The sequence below is a fragment of the Gymnoscopelus braueri genome, assembly GCF_963280865.1.
Source record: "Gymnoscopelus braueri genome assembly, chromosome: 2".
NCBI lineage: Eukaryota > Metazoa > Chordata > Actinopteri > Myctophiformes > Myctophidae > Gymnoscopelus > Gymnoscopelus braueri.
In genome coordinates this window covers 30,710,276-30,725,836 of record NC_137604.1, presented here as the reverse complement: position 1 = coordinate 30,725,836, position 15,561 = coordinate 30,710,276, and the positions used below count along the sequence as shown (strand labels likewise).

Here is a 15,561-nt window from a genome sequence, read left to right as displayed (position 1 = left end):
GCTGGATGTTTCAACAGCCAACTGTCAGCATGACACAAACTAGCACCTGATTATTTGACAAGTAAAAAGGTGGAGACATCCCATAACAAATGCTCCTTGAGATAGCCTCCAATGATAATCCAGTGTTAAAACGTATTTACAACACTACAGTAAAGGAATTTCATGCTGCAGCAAGAATATGTACTTAATATGTACCTGTATTCCAACGAAGAGATGAGAAAGTCTCTCATGATATACTCCAGTAGCAGTCTGTCAAATAGTTCATTACTATCCAGGCAATCAACAATCCAGAAGCGTGGGTGCAGTTCCAGTTCTTGCTCGGTTAAAAAGGAAGAGGTTGTTAAGTGAGACTTTTTTAGCAAGTTTCCCCTTCATTCATTCTGCAGCGATCCCCCGATTTAGGACATATGATTCCAATGCCTTCCAGTGACACTTTTTCCTTGAATACTAATCCTTTTCCTGGGTCAGAGTGAGACGCATTTTTTCTGGATCCTCAATTAATCACGTTTAATATGTTTACTGGCAAATGAACGGAGAGACACGGGAGCCCCCAATGGCAGGCAGCAAGTCTGGGGAACAGTAAAAAGTCCATAGACAGCTTCCATCTTGATCACATTAGGGTTTTTGCTGACGCTGAATGCCTAGAGTCGGGCTGGTGTGAGAGGGGCAGGGTTTTCTCTTCCCCTACTCCACTCCGGCTCCCCTCCGCTCTCCCCTACTCCTTCTCACCTCCCACCCCAGTGATTCTGACAGTGTGAGTCAATCCTAAGAGCCCCATCCCCTGTTTCACAGGATCAAAGCGCGTCCCGCTCATCTATTCATCCCAACGTCCACTACTTTACTCTTTTCCTATTTTGTTTTGCTCTGTGATACTTCCTCTTGACTCCCGCATGTCTCTGGGAATCTTTCTCTCTCTCTCTCTTTCCTGTTCTCCACTTGGACTGGTGATATTTCTCTCCTCCTTACAGCTCACTATCTTACCCAAGCTGGGGAAAGGCTCCTTCCAGTTGGTTCTGATTAGTAACAGACAGGCTGCTTTGTAGGAACTCTGGCCGTGAGCCAAGTGAGATTGCCGTATGTTTTGGCAGTTATATCTGAGGCGTGCTTTTTGATATGTTGTCCTGCAACTCTTAACACTAAAGAAAACAACATACAAAGTGATGAATGTTTATAGAACTCTTGAAGAATTCTGTTCTGGGAAAATCTAAGTAGCTATTATACAGCTACTTTAAAAGAGGGGCAGATCTATGCATTAACCTGATGTGCTTCTTTAAAAAGAATCCTCAAAGAAAAACAACATTTTAAGAGGCATTCCTGAATGCCACCCATTCATTTCCTAATATAGATATTTGTTAGGGAGCAGTTACTAGAAAAGCAAAAGCAAAGCCACCGATATGCTTGGTGTGTGAAGCAAATGCTTCTTAACTCTGACTTCAATGACCTAATGAAGCTGATAATAGCCTACAACAGAAAACCGATCAACTTTTTTGGGATATATCCACAGTATGACCCTATGGGAAAGTCAAGGGAGTTGTAAAGCTGGAATGAATAATTCTATTCTCAAGATCCACCAGGCTGCTCCCAGAGTCTGCCCTCACTGAATGTCTCTAGGTTCCCATAAACTCCTGATTTACACTGCCGGGTTTATATGCAGTATATACATGCATTTAACCCATTAAGACCGGGAACGCATCCGTGTCATTTTAAGATTTCTTTGGCTATCCAAAAATAGCAGATCCAAGCTCATAGCGCGGCACTCGAGCTTGTAGATCTGCTATTTTTGAAAATGTGTGAAAATCTTGGGATTTATATATTAAAGCGAACATTTTTAACTCTGTTACAACTTCTGGGGGTCCCTGGAACAAAATATTTTTACATGGGGGTCCACGGCCAATTATTACATATCATTTTTGAGAACCACTGATATTATAGCAACATACGTTTTTTTTTTAAACTGTTAGGATTTAGAAGACATTTGTAGAACTGATGTGCCGTGGCAGACCTATCGCTCAGGTTCAATAAACCCTAAAGTCCAGTTTATAGACGACAATACAGAGAACATAATCAACCAGTTAAAAGGGCAATTTATTGATTACATGGGAAGTTCCCTCTATGAAATGTGAATTACAAGAACAGCAGATGTAATGATATAAAACAATATACGACCTGATATATCACGAAGGCAATTCGCTCCACATCAAAGTCTGCATGCAAACAAGCGTTCGGTTGAGCGCCTGGAGAATTCTGAGGTTCTTATCTTTAGCATTCAGTATATCAAAAACAGTGGATGGCACGTTCGGCCTTCTAATTGGAGTACAGCTTCTGTGCTCCACACTCTAGAAAGTAAAGGTTGAAGGCCCAGAACGCCCAGAAGCAAAGATTTGGGTTACAAATGTTCGCTTTAAAAATATATATATTCACAGATTTGCACACATTTTCACAACTTTTTTTTCCCAAAAATAGCAGATCTACAAGAGTGCCGCGCTATGAGCTTGTATATCTGCTATTTTTTGAATAGCCCAAAGAAATCTAAAAACGACACAGATGCGTTCCCGGTCTTAATGGGTTAAAATGTCTAGAAGAGAACATTACATTCTATTTTCACTCTGCATCAGCCTACTAAAGTAGTCCAAATGCCAAATGCCACAATTTATCTACGATCTCCCAATTTGTTATGATTATTGCACAGAAGGTGCCGTGGGTCAAAGCAGGAAGGAAGAGACATGTTAGGATGAATTCCCCCCTATTCCTCCTCCACTGTAACCCTGGCCTCTGCCCCTCTCTCTAGGTCATCCAGATGTGAGATGAGGCTCTGGGATGCTTCTTTTCTTAGGGGGGCCCTCTATGAGAAAACTATGTGCTCTGTCCTCCTTATTGACACTCCAGGGACACAGATGGTCATACTCACACAGGGAACAGGGATGTGAGCTAGACAAGACAAGACTCCTCTGTAAGCATGTCACCAGTGGTGGTAAAAGAACTCACGTTTTTTTTTTCTTAAATGAAAGTATCAATACTGCTGTTAGAAGTACTCTGTTACAAGTAAAAAGTCCGGAATTCAAAATTTACTTGAGTGAAAGTACAAAAGTATTGATATCAAAATGTACTTAAAGCACCAAAAGTAGAAAGTGCTCATTAGGCAGCATGTCCCGTTTCACAACTTTTTGAATATATAAAATGTATAGAAATCTTTTGAAAATAGCAGATCTACAAGCTCACAATGCGTCGCATCGCGACGCATTGTGAGCTTGTAGATCGGCTATTTTCAAATGGTCAAAATGTATATAGGGCTAAAGTGGTTAATGTATGTTTTGTAATAATAATCAAAATCTACCAACTACCAACTAAAGTTTTCAAATAATTGTAGTGGAGTAAAAGTACAATAATCGCCTCTGAGATGTAGTGGAGTAGATCGTAAAAGTGCAGAAAATTGGGAAATAATCCTGTAAAGTAAAAAAAATCCTCAAAAGTAGGTACTTATATATACAGTACTTGAGTAAATGTACTTAGTTACTTTACATCACCGAAGGGATGCGAGCTAGACAAGACAGGACTCCTCTGTAAGCATGTGTCACATGTGTCTCTGTGGTTTTACATGGAGTGCAGTCAGTGTATAACAGAACGCAGAGCCTCTTCTCTGGTCACGGTAGCTACCATGTGGATACAGCTGCTGATTGAAGTGCATGGGGCAACACAGTACATGAGTCAGGCTATCCACTCATTACCTCCTTTGGAAGTCCAACGTGGGCCTGTAATTTAAGGGAAGCTATGGCAAAACTCGTGCCAAGAGGAACATCTTGCATGGCCACAGTGCGACCAGCCTACGTCACAGTCTGATCCATGAGTTGGGAGGTGATGCTGCACATAGCACATGTTCAATCAATGACTCATGCAAAGACCTGCGTCCATTAGCAAGTGTGTGTGTGTGTTTTGTTTGGCTTTCAGTATATAACGCGCCACTTGACTTTCAGACTCAGTTTGGACTAGTGAGACTTTACTATATCAAACGGCCGTCTGCGATGGAGAGGAAGTGCGTATACCCCCCTTGTGACATCGGTCACATTACGTGGTCATTTGTGTGGGTGTGCGAGCAGCCCTTCTGGGCACTCTGTGGAAATGAGCGAGTGCATATTTCATTTTCACAGTTTATTTGTCCGACATGAGTCACAGTAACATGCCCAACGTCGTCAGCAGCATCATGGAAGATGTGAGTGGACGTTCTGTTGGACAACATGGTTTGTCACATGACCAGTTAGCATCACATGGACAGGAGGTGGCAAATAAAGAGCTATTCAGTATTCACGATGCACCCATAATCCCTCACTGTTCAACCTCTTGGTGTGTTGGAGCAACGAGGGCCCAGAGGAAACCGTCTCAAATTCCTCGCTGATATAGTTTATTATTGGAAAACATCCAGTCTAAATCATGGGTATTGAAGGATACATAACATTTGGCCTTGTAGGAAAATGTAGATGTTTGTAAAAAAAAAAAAAGAAGAAAAAAAAGAAAAGAAAAAAAAATCACTGTCCCACCCAAAACTGAGACATTTTGAGTTATTGCTCACACAAAGAATGCTTTGACTATTTATTATTATTATTTTATTTTTTTGGAACATCAAATGGCCATTTTTCTACTGTACCCAGCAGTGAGTGGAAGTTGTAAAAACACATCTCAGATTGATTTACACTTGCAAAAACAAACAGAGTTTCAAAAACCCCTTTTGGACATCTAAAAATAACATCAAAAACCCACACCAAAATCATTTCAATCCCTTCCATTCATTCGCAATGCCCTGTGGTCACCTATACTTTTTTTCTCAAACATTTTTACGAAAAAAATGTGTATTGCTGTATGGAGAATTACTGAAGAAGAATTCATAAAATAATGTATTTCTGTCTGGAACTTCACGGTATAGAAAAGTCAAATCTAGTCAGTAGTCACCTTTATGTATACAGCGTTGAAAAGCGCTTTTCAATCAAGGCAGATGATCATGATAACCAGTGGTGTAAAGTAACTAAGTACAATTACTCAAGTACTGTACTTACAGTAAGTACAATTTTGAGGTACTTTAACTTTACTGGAGTATTTCCAATTTGCTGTACTGTTACTTCTACTCCACTACTTCTCAGAGGCAAATATTGTACTTTTACTCCACTACAATCATTTGCAAACTTTAGTTACTAGTTACTTTGCAGACATACATTATTATATTATTAAACATACATTAACCACTTCAGCACTATTTTATACATCTTCATCTAAGCTCACAACGCATCGCATCGCGACACGTTGTGAGCTTGTAGATCTGCTATTTTCAAACATTTTAGTACTTTTGGTACTTTAAGTATATTTTGATGCCAATACTTATGTACTTTTACTCAAGTAACATTTTGAACACAGGCCTTTTATATAGATTATTTTTATATTGTGGTATTGCTACTTTTGCTTAAGTAAAATATCTGAGTACTTCTTCCACCACTGATGATAACCATAATAAATACATCATAATCCATGAAAGCAAAGCAAGTAAGTGTAAAAACACTTACATTTACGTATGTATACATAGTATAGTTTATGTAGTTCTACAGCAGCTAATAATCAGTTGGCTCATATGAGTATGTTTGGATTTGGATTTTCTTTGCTTGTGGGGGACTAAATAGCTGTGGTGGTGGGTGAGGGGTTTGGGGTGGAAATAAAGGGGGTCTTGGCAGATGATCATGGGTTATACTGTGACTGCAATAATGTGACCATGGGAACAGGAAGTCCAGGTTGTGGAGACCATAACAAGCCCCAGCCTAAAATAATCCAATATCTCTCTCTTTCTGCCTGTGCAAGTGGCAGGATTATGTGTGCATTCATGCATCCGTGTGTTCATATATGTATGCAAATCAGGATCGCATGCACAGACTTTAGGAGGGGCATGTGCCTTAATGTACAGTACACATGCTAAATAAATACATTACAAACTGACAAAAAAAAGAATATAGAAGAAAAAGGAAATAGCCTTTTCATTAGGACAGTAGAAAATGTAAAACTCCAGAGAAGCTAAACAATCTAGATTCGAGACCCAGTCAAGCTAAAGTGTACATATTTTATTAGTTAATATGGATTATAGTGATTAGTACATAAGCCCTAAGAATTCTGAGCATTTAATCTGTTAAAAAGCCTATCAACAGGAACTGTCAAGTTTACATTTTAGGGTAGGTAGGTACCCTCACAAAAAAACATGCAGTAATTATACTGCCTCCCCCTGGTCAGCTGGGGCGCCTGATGGAGGGGAAAGGAACTGGTTGGAATAACGCGTTCCCTCCACGCGCTACGTCCAACCGGGGAAACTCCCCCCCCCTGTCAGGTGATAAGAAGCAGTGTGCTCAGTCTGCTCACTCCTCATGCATTGAAGGAAGCATGAGCTCAGTTTGGGGCTCTCCCCAGGCTGGCAGAGGGAGAGTAGCGCCCAGGATTACAGCTTAGGCAATTGGCACTGGGTGAAAAAATTGGTTACAAAAATCGTGGGATGAAAAAAAGCTCACAACTTGAGCTTGTAGATCTGCTATTTTCACTACTTGTCCAAAATAGGGATCGATTATTAATCGATTATTTTATTAAATTATCAACCGATTATTTTTTATAATCAATTCGTTTGATGAACTTTTGCAGCTCTACTGCTGCGTATATTACATACAAGTACTGATGACCTAATTTGCTATTTTTTATGCCTTTTGGGTCAGCACCCATCCTACTCTGAAGACTAGTGAGGTAAGCATGCCAGTTCCCTAGTTTCTTGGTAAAAAATCATTATCAGGACTCAGGGCAAAACAAAACAACCTATCCTAGCATTTACACAGAAGGAGAGCAGGGCAGAGGGCAACTGTGGTTCAGTAAGAGAGATATACTGTAAATGAGAGAAATGATGTAGGCACTAGGCATATAAAAAGGGCATATGCAAATGTATGCACATGCCTGTGTGTGTGTGTGTGTGTGTGTGTGTGTGTGTGTGTGTGTGTGTGTGTGTGTGTGTGTGTGTGTGTGTGTGTGTGTGTGTGTGTGTGTGTGTGTGTGTGTGTGTGTGTGTGTGTGTGTGTGTGCGCGTGTGGTTGGGTGTATTATAATAGATCATCTAAAACGGTATATAATGATAATGATTTACAACTGATAAAATAATACAACTGTAAAGATGAGACACTATTATGAGGCATAATGTAATGTTACGCGCATTGGGCTGGAATCGAACCCCGGCGTCCAGCTCGGCAGACTGGGAGGTAACAAGCAACGCCAAGAGAGCTAGCTCCCATAGAGGAGCAAATTACGGCCGGGTCTTTTGGGGGGTCGCAACACACACTACTATGAGGCATAACATGCAATAACTAAAACCATACTTGACACAATCAGAGCATTAATCTATAAACAAAAAGGGTTTTGAAAAGTGATTAACATTTTTAAACAGATTTTGCTATCCTAATATCCTCAGACAGGTAGTTCCAAAGTGCAGATATATAATCCATTTCCCTGGCCTTGCACCAGCATCTCCCCACAATAATAATACCATCAGAGCCTTTCACTGTGGACAAACTCATAATGTCTTTGTTTTGACTATACCCTGTATAGTTCAAAAACACAGAATATGTTGCCCCCAAGAGGCCTGTCTAACTCTGTGTTCCATTTGGGAGAAAAAACACACTTTGCATCTCCAGACGGTTCCATGAGGGTCAAAGCATGGCTTGTTGGCAATAGCTGGACGACATTTGTATTTTCTGGCTCAAACACATGCCCACAACTACTGGCACTGAAGCAAATGCTCACACCAGTGAAACCTTAGAAAGTACAGATAATGCTTGCATATGATTATGATGCAGAGAAGAAACCTTGTATCTTGTAACATACTTCATCTCTTTATGTTTTTTTCTTATTTTTTTTGTAAATTAATGACCTTCTTTGTCGTACAAGAGTGTTGCGCACAAGTAGCAAAAATAGCCAATCCACAATAATACAATTTATACAGCCCCTTAATCAGCACCACTATAACTAAGAAAAGAATAGGATACAGGGCAGAGTTACGAATTTGAATTTCAACTAAAGAATAGTGTAACTTTTTTGACACTTACAGTACGTTTTAACAGCGGGCGACTCTCCGGACGATCGCCGGACGACATTGTCCAAAAGATAAATAAAATCCATCTTTTCAGATCAACATCGTCCCCCCGCCCACTTCGCCTCGCTATCGCCAATAGTTGCCGGCTCTCATAGACATGTAATGCACTTCCGGAGAATACTATCCTGAATCGCCCGCTGTTAAAGCGCACCGTTAGAGGCACTGTAATTGTCTCCGCCAGGCCGAAGGCGTGGCCAAGACTATGATTTCGCCCCTGTCCGTCTGTCTGTGTGTCTGTGTGTCCGTCCGTCTGTGTACAGCTAATCTCCGGCACCGATCGACGCGAAAATGTGCACACACACTCCCTGGATCTCCCAAATCTTTCGCATTGGCCTGTTATAGCGCCACCTGTAGGCCGATGTTTGCAACAACAAAAAATTGATATTACTCCTAAAGATTTTGTCCAAGCATCACACAAATCGGTACACAGTATCTCTATAGTCATGTGATCAAGACAGATCTGTCCAATTTTTCATATTCCATCCTGATTGGCTAAGATTTGCTTCCAAAGTTTGCAGTAGCGGTCCGCTTTGAACAAAATGCCTCAAATCGTGAACGCAACGTGCGATTGCCTTGAAACTTTGCACACACATTCCTGCTAGGCCAAGGAAGAAATGCCATCCTACATTTTTCAAATCGGCCTCATGGTGGCGCTTTAACCGGCCCATTCACGTTTTTACCTATACTGTAACTGGACCGATTAGTGTGGAACTTTGCATGCACACTTCCTAGAGGCAAAGGAAAAACCTCTGCCCCACATTTTTCACATCTGCCTTTTATAGCTCCACCAGGAGGCCCTTTCTTAAAAAATATATATACTCCTACAGAGTAGAAATCCAGTACACACTACACATTATCGCAAAATCGGTACAGGCAAATCGGTACACATTATCTCTATAGTCATGTGATCAAGACAGATCTGTCAGATTTTCGCCGAGGAGCACATTTTTCAAGTTTGACTCTCGACTCTCATATTTTTCTGTTTTAATAGTCTCATTGTTTCATTGTATTCTAATGTCCTTTTATAACGTGTATAATGTGTTGCTTAAAGTTTTATGTGAAGCACATTGAAAAGCATTGTTGTTGAAATGTGCTACATAAATAAACTTGCCTTGCCTCTTTTTCCTCGACGCATTGTAACAACTTGGAATCTGAGTAATCTGCAAACAGAGACATATGCTATTCATCCTCGTGTCTATTGTTTATAAGTGGTGACTCTTGCACTTGGACTTAAGTACTGGTTGTGTACTGGGCCAGTAACATGCACACCCCCACCCCAGACTCTGCTGGACATCAGCTGTGCTGACATGGCCAACTGTAGCGGAGGTCGAGAAGAACGCTGTTGTCCTTGGACACTGTTGCCACAGCAGCATCAGCAGGAAATGCTTGAGACAGAGAGTCAGGGGGATGAGGGGCTGTATGTACGAGCTGTTTCATCACGAGATGAGAGAAATGGGGGCTCACATTTCTTTTCCAAATGTATCCTCCCAACATCTGTCCTTGTGCTATATTACGTGTTTACCCTGCCTTACAGTAACAAGTGGCATTTGATCTGTTTGTTTGAGTGTGGGTTTGTTTGTTAGGAAGATAACTTGATAACGGGATGGGCAGATTTTCATGAAACCTGGAAGGAATGATCAGTAGGCTAGCCACCCTGAACATATTATTCACTTTTGGGTTAAAAAGTTCAAAGGTCAAGGTCACAATCAGTGTCGTGGTCTGACTCTTAGCTAAATAAATCCGGAACAGATGGCTGGATGGTGCTCCCCTTTTGGCCTACAGATTTTGAACCGTAAGTCACAAAACCAACATGAACCATTCTGATATTCAAAGCATACCTTGTGAAGCTCTTCATACGGATTTTGTCCAAACCTGACAAAACGTTATCTCTGGAGTCATGTCATAAAGACGCCTAAGCAGTATTTTCACATTCATTTGAAAGGAACTGCCATAATTCATGTATGTATCATCCGATTAACACCAAATTTGAGGAGCCTTGATAGAACGCACGGCCAAAGGGGTTTTGAGCTTGTAGATCCGCTATTTTTGGCGAAGAGATTTGGTGTAGATGGAACAAAACGGTCCAAGTGAAGTTGTAAGTCTGATTTCCACTAAGACTAGAAGTGGTTAAACACACTGGCGTTCACTCTTACATGATCCACATTGTTTTGCCTGTAAGCACTGTAAAGTTGTAAAGAACGCAACGATTAAAATCGCACCCTGTCTGCAAAGGCCTTAAGCCTATCAGCAATCAATCTCCCACTATACCCTCAGCCTCCTTTATCACACATGACTTCAGTCCTTTAATTCATTAAGTTCGCTGATGAGGGTTCATATGTCTATTATCATGTTCATGTAAAAAACTGTATCTTCAGGCTCTGTCCTATGGGGGATTTATGAGCTCAGAGTCTGTCTTGCACACATTTGTTCTGGAGCGCCACGGGAGCAGCTCCACAGTCACACCACCTAATAAAAATGTGTAACATCATCGCAATATAACAAGTGTGTGTGTGTGTGTGTGTGTGTGTGTGTGTGTGTGTGTGTGTGTGTGTGTGTGTGTGTGTGTGTGTGTGTGTGTGTGTGTGTGTGTGTGTGTGTGTGTGTGTGTGTGTGTGTGTGTGTGTGTGTGTGTGCAGTGGTGTAAAGTAACTAAGTACATTTACTTAAGTACTGTACAATTTTGAGGTATTTTTTACTTTATTGGAGTAATTCCAATTTTCAGTACTTTTACTTCTACTCCACTACATCTCAGAGGCAAATTACCACAATTATTTTTACTTTGTAGATTTAGATTATTATTACAAAACCCATTACATTACCCACTTCAGCCCTATATACATTTCGGCCATTTGAAAATAGCCGATCTACAAGCTTGTGAGATTTTTATACTATGAAAACTTGAAATGGGACATCCTGCACAATGAGTACTTTCTACTTTTGGTACTTTAAGTACATTTTGATACCAATAAGTTTGTACTTTTACTCAAGTACATTTTGAATTCCAGACTTTTACTTGTAACAGAGTACTTCTATCTTGCAGTATCGATACTTTTACTTAAGTAAAGAATGTGAGTACTTTTTCCACCACTGTGTGTGTGTGTGTGTGTGTGTCTATCTTGGGGCTTTCCAGTAGACCTAATAAAAATGGCTGCATACATACATATAGGGTCCCCACACCGCATACATTACAGAGTCAAGTCAAGCATGTTCAGAAGTATGAGTGCTCAGTTGCACCTTCATAAGAGTGAAAAGTGGATGAGATGACCACGGCTAAATATTTACCCTGCCTTGAGGTCTCTCCCATGCTCAAGGCAGGACTAACGTTTATACAGTTATAAGAGGAGGAGGGAAACAAGAGGCGAAACACCTCTGCTTCAGGAAACCGTTTGACATTCCAACCCACACAGGATGCACACAGGTCAGGAAGCATTCACCATGGGGAGACGCAACTTAAGTCGGGGGTAAGGAGGGTAGGGCGTGATGATGAGAAGCCTCTAAAAGATGGTGTTTCAAACATCTGAAAGCAGTGGTGTAAAAGTAACTAAGTACATTGACGTAAGTACTGTAATTAAGTAAAGTTTTTTGGTATTTTGACTTTACTGGATTATTTCCAATTTTCAATACTTTTACCACTACATTTCCACTACGTCTCAGACGCAAATATTGTACTTTTACTCCACGACAATGATCTGAAAACTTTAGTTACTTGTTACTTTGCAGATATAAATTATTATATTATAAAACATACATTAACCACTTTAGCCCTATTTTATACATAGGCTATATGAAAATAGCCGATCTATAAGCTCACAACGCGTCGCATCGCGACGCGTTGTGAGCTTGTAGATCTGCTATTTTCAAACATTTTAGTACTTAGTACTTTTGGTACTTTAAGTATATTTTGATGCCAAAACTGTTGTACTTTTACTGAAGTAACAACTTATAATGTGGTATTGCTACTTTTACTTAAGTACAAAATGTCAGTACTTTTTCCACCACTGTCTGAAAGTTGGTTTTACTACCCCTAAGGACAAGTAGTCCTCAGTTTGTGCCCATCTCAGTTTGCTTTGAACAGCAAGTTTGGTCTTTCTTTCATTTTTTTTCTCCAAGCATTTAAACCAGGAAGAAAAAAAAACTTCTTTAGTCAGCATTTAGATATTTAGATAGATGTAATACAGACTGACTAACCTGGAACTCCAGACTGTAGATGTGTCTCTTCTAGGTCAGTGGTTCTCAAACTTTTTCATGCCAAGGACCCCCAAATTGACACATATTAGCCCGCGGACCCCTATCTGAAAAGATATGCCAGGGACCCCCATAAGAGAAGACGTTTACGGCTCTATAGCAGTGATTCTCAAGCATTTTAATATCAAGGACGGACCCCCAGTTTGACATGCATTGGGCAAAGGAAACCCATTTAATGGCATTTCTATCTCTGAGACCCCAATTTACATTGTAAAATCGATGTTAATTTAACTCTGTACAAATGTGGTTCCATTTGTACACTCTCTGAGTTACAGACCCATAAGGGTCCATTTTGTTCCTAACTACTGGTATCTATCATTTAGCTGGGGACCCCCTGGAATTCCCTCAATGACCCCAGTGGTCCTTGGAGGGGTACCAGGGGGTCCCCAGCTAAATTAGTTAACATAGCCTCACAATCATTTTAACCACCTAGCTTTGGCTATTCAAAAATAGCAGATATACAAGCTCATAGCGCGGCACCGAGTGCCGCGCTATGAGCTTGTAGATCTGCTATTTTTGAAAAATCCTGGAAAATGTGTGCATATCTTTGAATATTTATATTTTTAAAGCAAAAATTAACTGATATCTTTGCTTCTGGGGGTCCCTGGCACAAAAAAAAAATCTAATGGGGGTCCGTGGCCAAATGTATATCAATTTAAGGGTCCTTGGCATGAAAAAGGTTGAGAACCAATGTTCTAGGTAATGGAGAGCACGTTATACCACCATGGAAACATGAAGCAGTGGCAGTGCCATCTCACAGCCTGCAGGGGGAGCTAATCCAATTTCTCCCGCTATTTACATAGAGAACATCTGGGTTTGTTACCAGATGGCAGATAGAACTACAGTAACGCGTCGGTTAATAATAATAATACACTACTCTCAGGGTTTTTCTTTACTCAGTCAAGAGAGTAAATGAACAAACTTTGCTGCAAAGGTGTTTAATGTCTGTAATTAGACATTGTCAAAGTCCAGTCATTATACCATTCAAACTTAGCCTGAGGTTAATAGTGGTAGCCTAATGTTTTCTATCTCTGTTCTTTCAACAAAAAAAAGTACCCCATGTGAATTTGTCTCAGGGGGAAATATCGCAGACCTGGTGGTTCCATGTTAAAAACCCTTCTGACATGCATGAGGGGCAGACGGAGGGGACATTTGACACACACACACACACACACACACAGTGACACAAAAGGTTAATTATCATGCTCACACACTCACCTCTATGGGTTCAGCGTCGCCACCAGACGGAAGGAGAGCAGCCACTAGTTGACTGTCTGTCAGTCTACATGGTGTTTTAATGGTCAGAGTCTCAGAGAACAGGACAGAGCGTTCTTCTCTCTACATCCATGGGACAGCAGAGCAGCTACTATGTACGTAGTCCTACTCCAACATCCTCTTCAATACAGGGCTGAGCCACTGGAGGGCGATACAGCGCTCTAAACACGTGTGGTAGAGAAACTCCCACTGACCGCTGTCCAGCGTTGCCATGTCTGCTTTTTATAAGCGACTTTGGGCTTGTTTTTCTGCAAAGTTGCTTGTAAATATTGGTGGTTGCGTTTTTTTGGGGGCTTGTCTCTAAGGTGTAGCTCGTTGTTTGGGCTTGTTTCACAATTTTTTAATTATTTTAACCAGTGGTTCTCAAATATTTTCATGTCATGGACCCCCAAATTAATTTGTATCCCCGTCTGAAAGTTTTGTGCCAGCTGCAGCCCTGTTCCATATTTGTGTTAGAATGTTTCAAGAATATTCCAAATATTCCACATTTAATTTAAAGATCTTTTTGAAAATAGCAGATCTACAAGCTCGTGCTTGTGTTATCCTTTTTCCTTTTAGACTAAGTGTATGACTGTACTCATGCTGTTTGCATTTCTGTCTAATAAAGTATTCAATCAATCAATCAATGAATCAATTAATAGTGCTCATGTCACGTGGCCTATAAGGATACAGGATAAGTGGGCACTATAGGGACATCTGGGCACCTCGATGTAAAATTGTCTATTTTGTCCAAAATGTAAAAAAAATAAACATTTTGAAAAATGGTCTAATGTAAAGTATACACCAGGGGTGCCCATTACGTCGATCGCGATCGACCAGTAGACCGCAGAGGCTGCGCAGGTAGACCACCTGCAATGCCCCTGAAAAAAAAAAAAAAAAAAAAAAAAAAACTTTTTTTTTTTTTTTTTTTTTTTCAGGCTCTAGGTGGCGCTGTGGCAGAAAACGGTGGCGCAGCACTAAATGGGGGGGCGCCAGGAAAAATATTGAAACAGTCCTAATGCCTTAAGGTTATCGCCCCTTACACACCGGGGCAATTTCTTTCATGCGAATAATACGTCTTTTTTAAAAACCTTATAAAGTCAATGCAAGCTTCCACACCAGTTTCGTGGAGCGAAAAAAGCGTCTTTTAATTATTCGGAACGAGTCGCCGGTGTGTAACCGCCTTTAATGTTGTTATTTAGCCCCCATGGGATAATAATTATTTGTTGGTTGGTAAATAAAATGAATGAATTACATTTTTTTTAATAATAAATCGGTAAAATCAGGCAAAAATAATAATTAAATAACCTAATCCTGACCCTAACCCTAAAACCGAAATAAAGTAACGGAAAAGAAACTAACAAAAACCAACCAAAAACCAGAAAAAAATAAAATAATCCACCCAAAACCGCGCAAATTTCGCCCACCATGCCTACCACCATGCCTACCACTCATGCACGCGCGAGTGGTAGATCACCTTGAGCTGGCAATTTCAATAGTAGAACTCAAGTTAAAAAAGTGTGGGCACCCCTGGTATACACGATGTGAACATGCACAGCAGTACATCATTATTAGACTTAAGTCTAACCTTCAATTTCTTGTTTATGCCCCAAAATGTTTTTTTTTGCAAACTGCCAATAAAGTATCAATCAATCAATTTTGTAGCAATTGTAGAAATATTAGACCTTAATTATCGAATGTTTAAGAATGTTCACATCATGTATACTTTACCTAATACTTATTTTTTTCCCCCGAATGTATATATATATTTTTTAACATTTTGGATGTAATAGCTAATAATATTAATAATAATTTTACATCGAGGTGCCCAGATGTCCCGGACCCTAGTGCCCACCTATCCTGTAACCTCCTATATATTAAGCTTATTTTCATAGACATGGTTGCTTGTTTCT

At 40.3% G+C, this 15,561-nt stretch overlaps 1 protein-coding gene across 2 annotated transcripts in view; it reads right to left on the bottom strand.

Moving 5' to 3' along the window:
• Positions 1–13,737, bottom strand: part of dlc1 (DLC1 Rho GTPase activating protein) — a 128,123-nt gene extending 114,386 nt beyond the window's left edge. Inside the window, exon 1 of one of the 2 annotated variants that reach the window (XM_080417154.1) lies at positions 13,613–13,737. The gene's annotated coding sequence lies outside the window, so the exon portion shown is untranslated. Of the gene's footprint in view, positions 1–195; positions 532–13,612 lie in introns of those variants that run through there. The other variant, XM_080417155.1, reaches the window with a different exon arrangement.
• Positions 13,738–15,561: the final 1,824 nt, after the last annotated feature.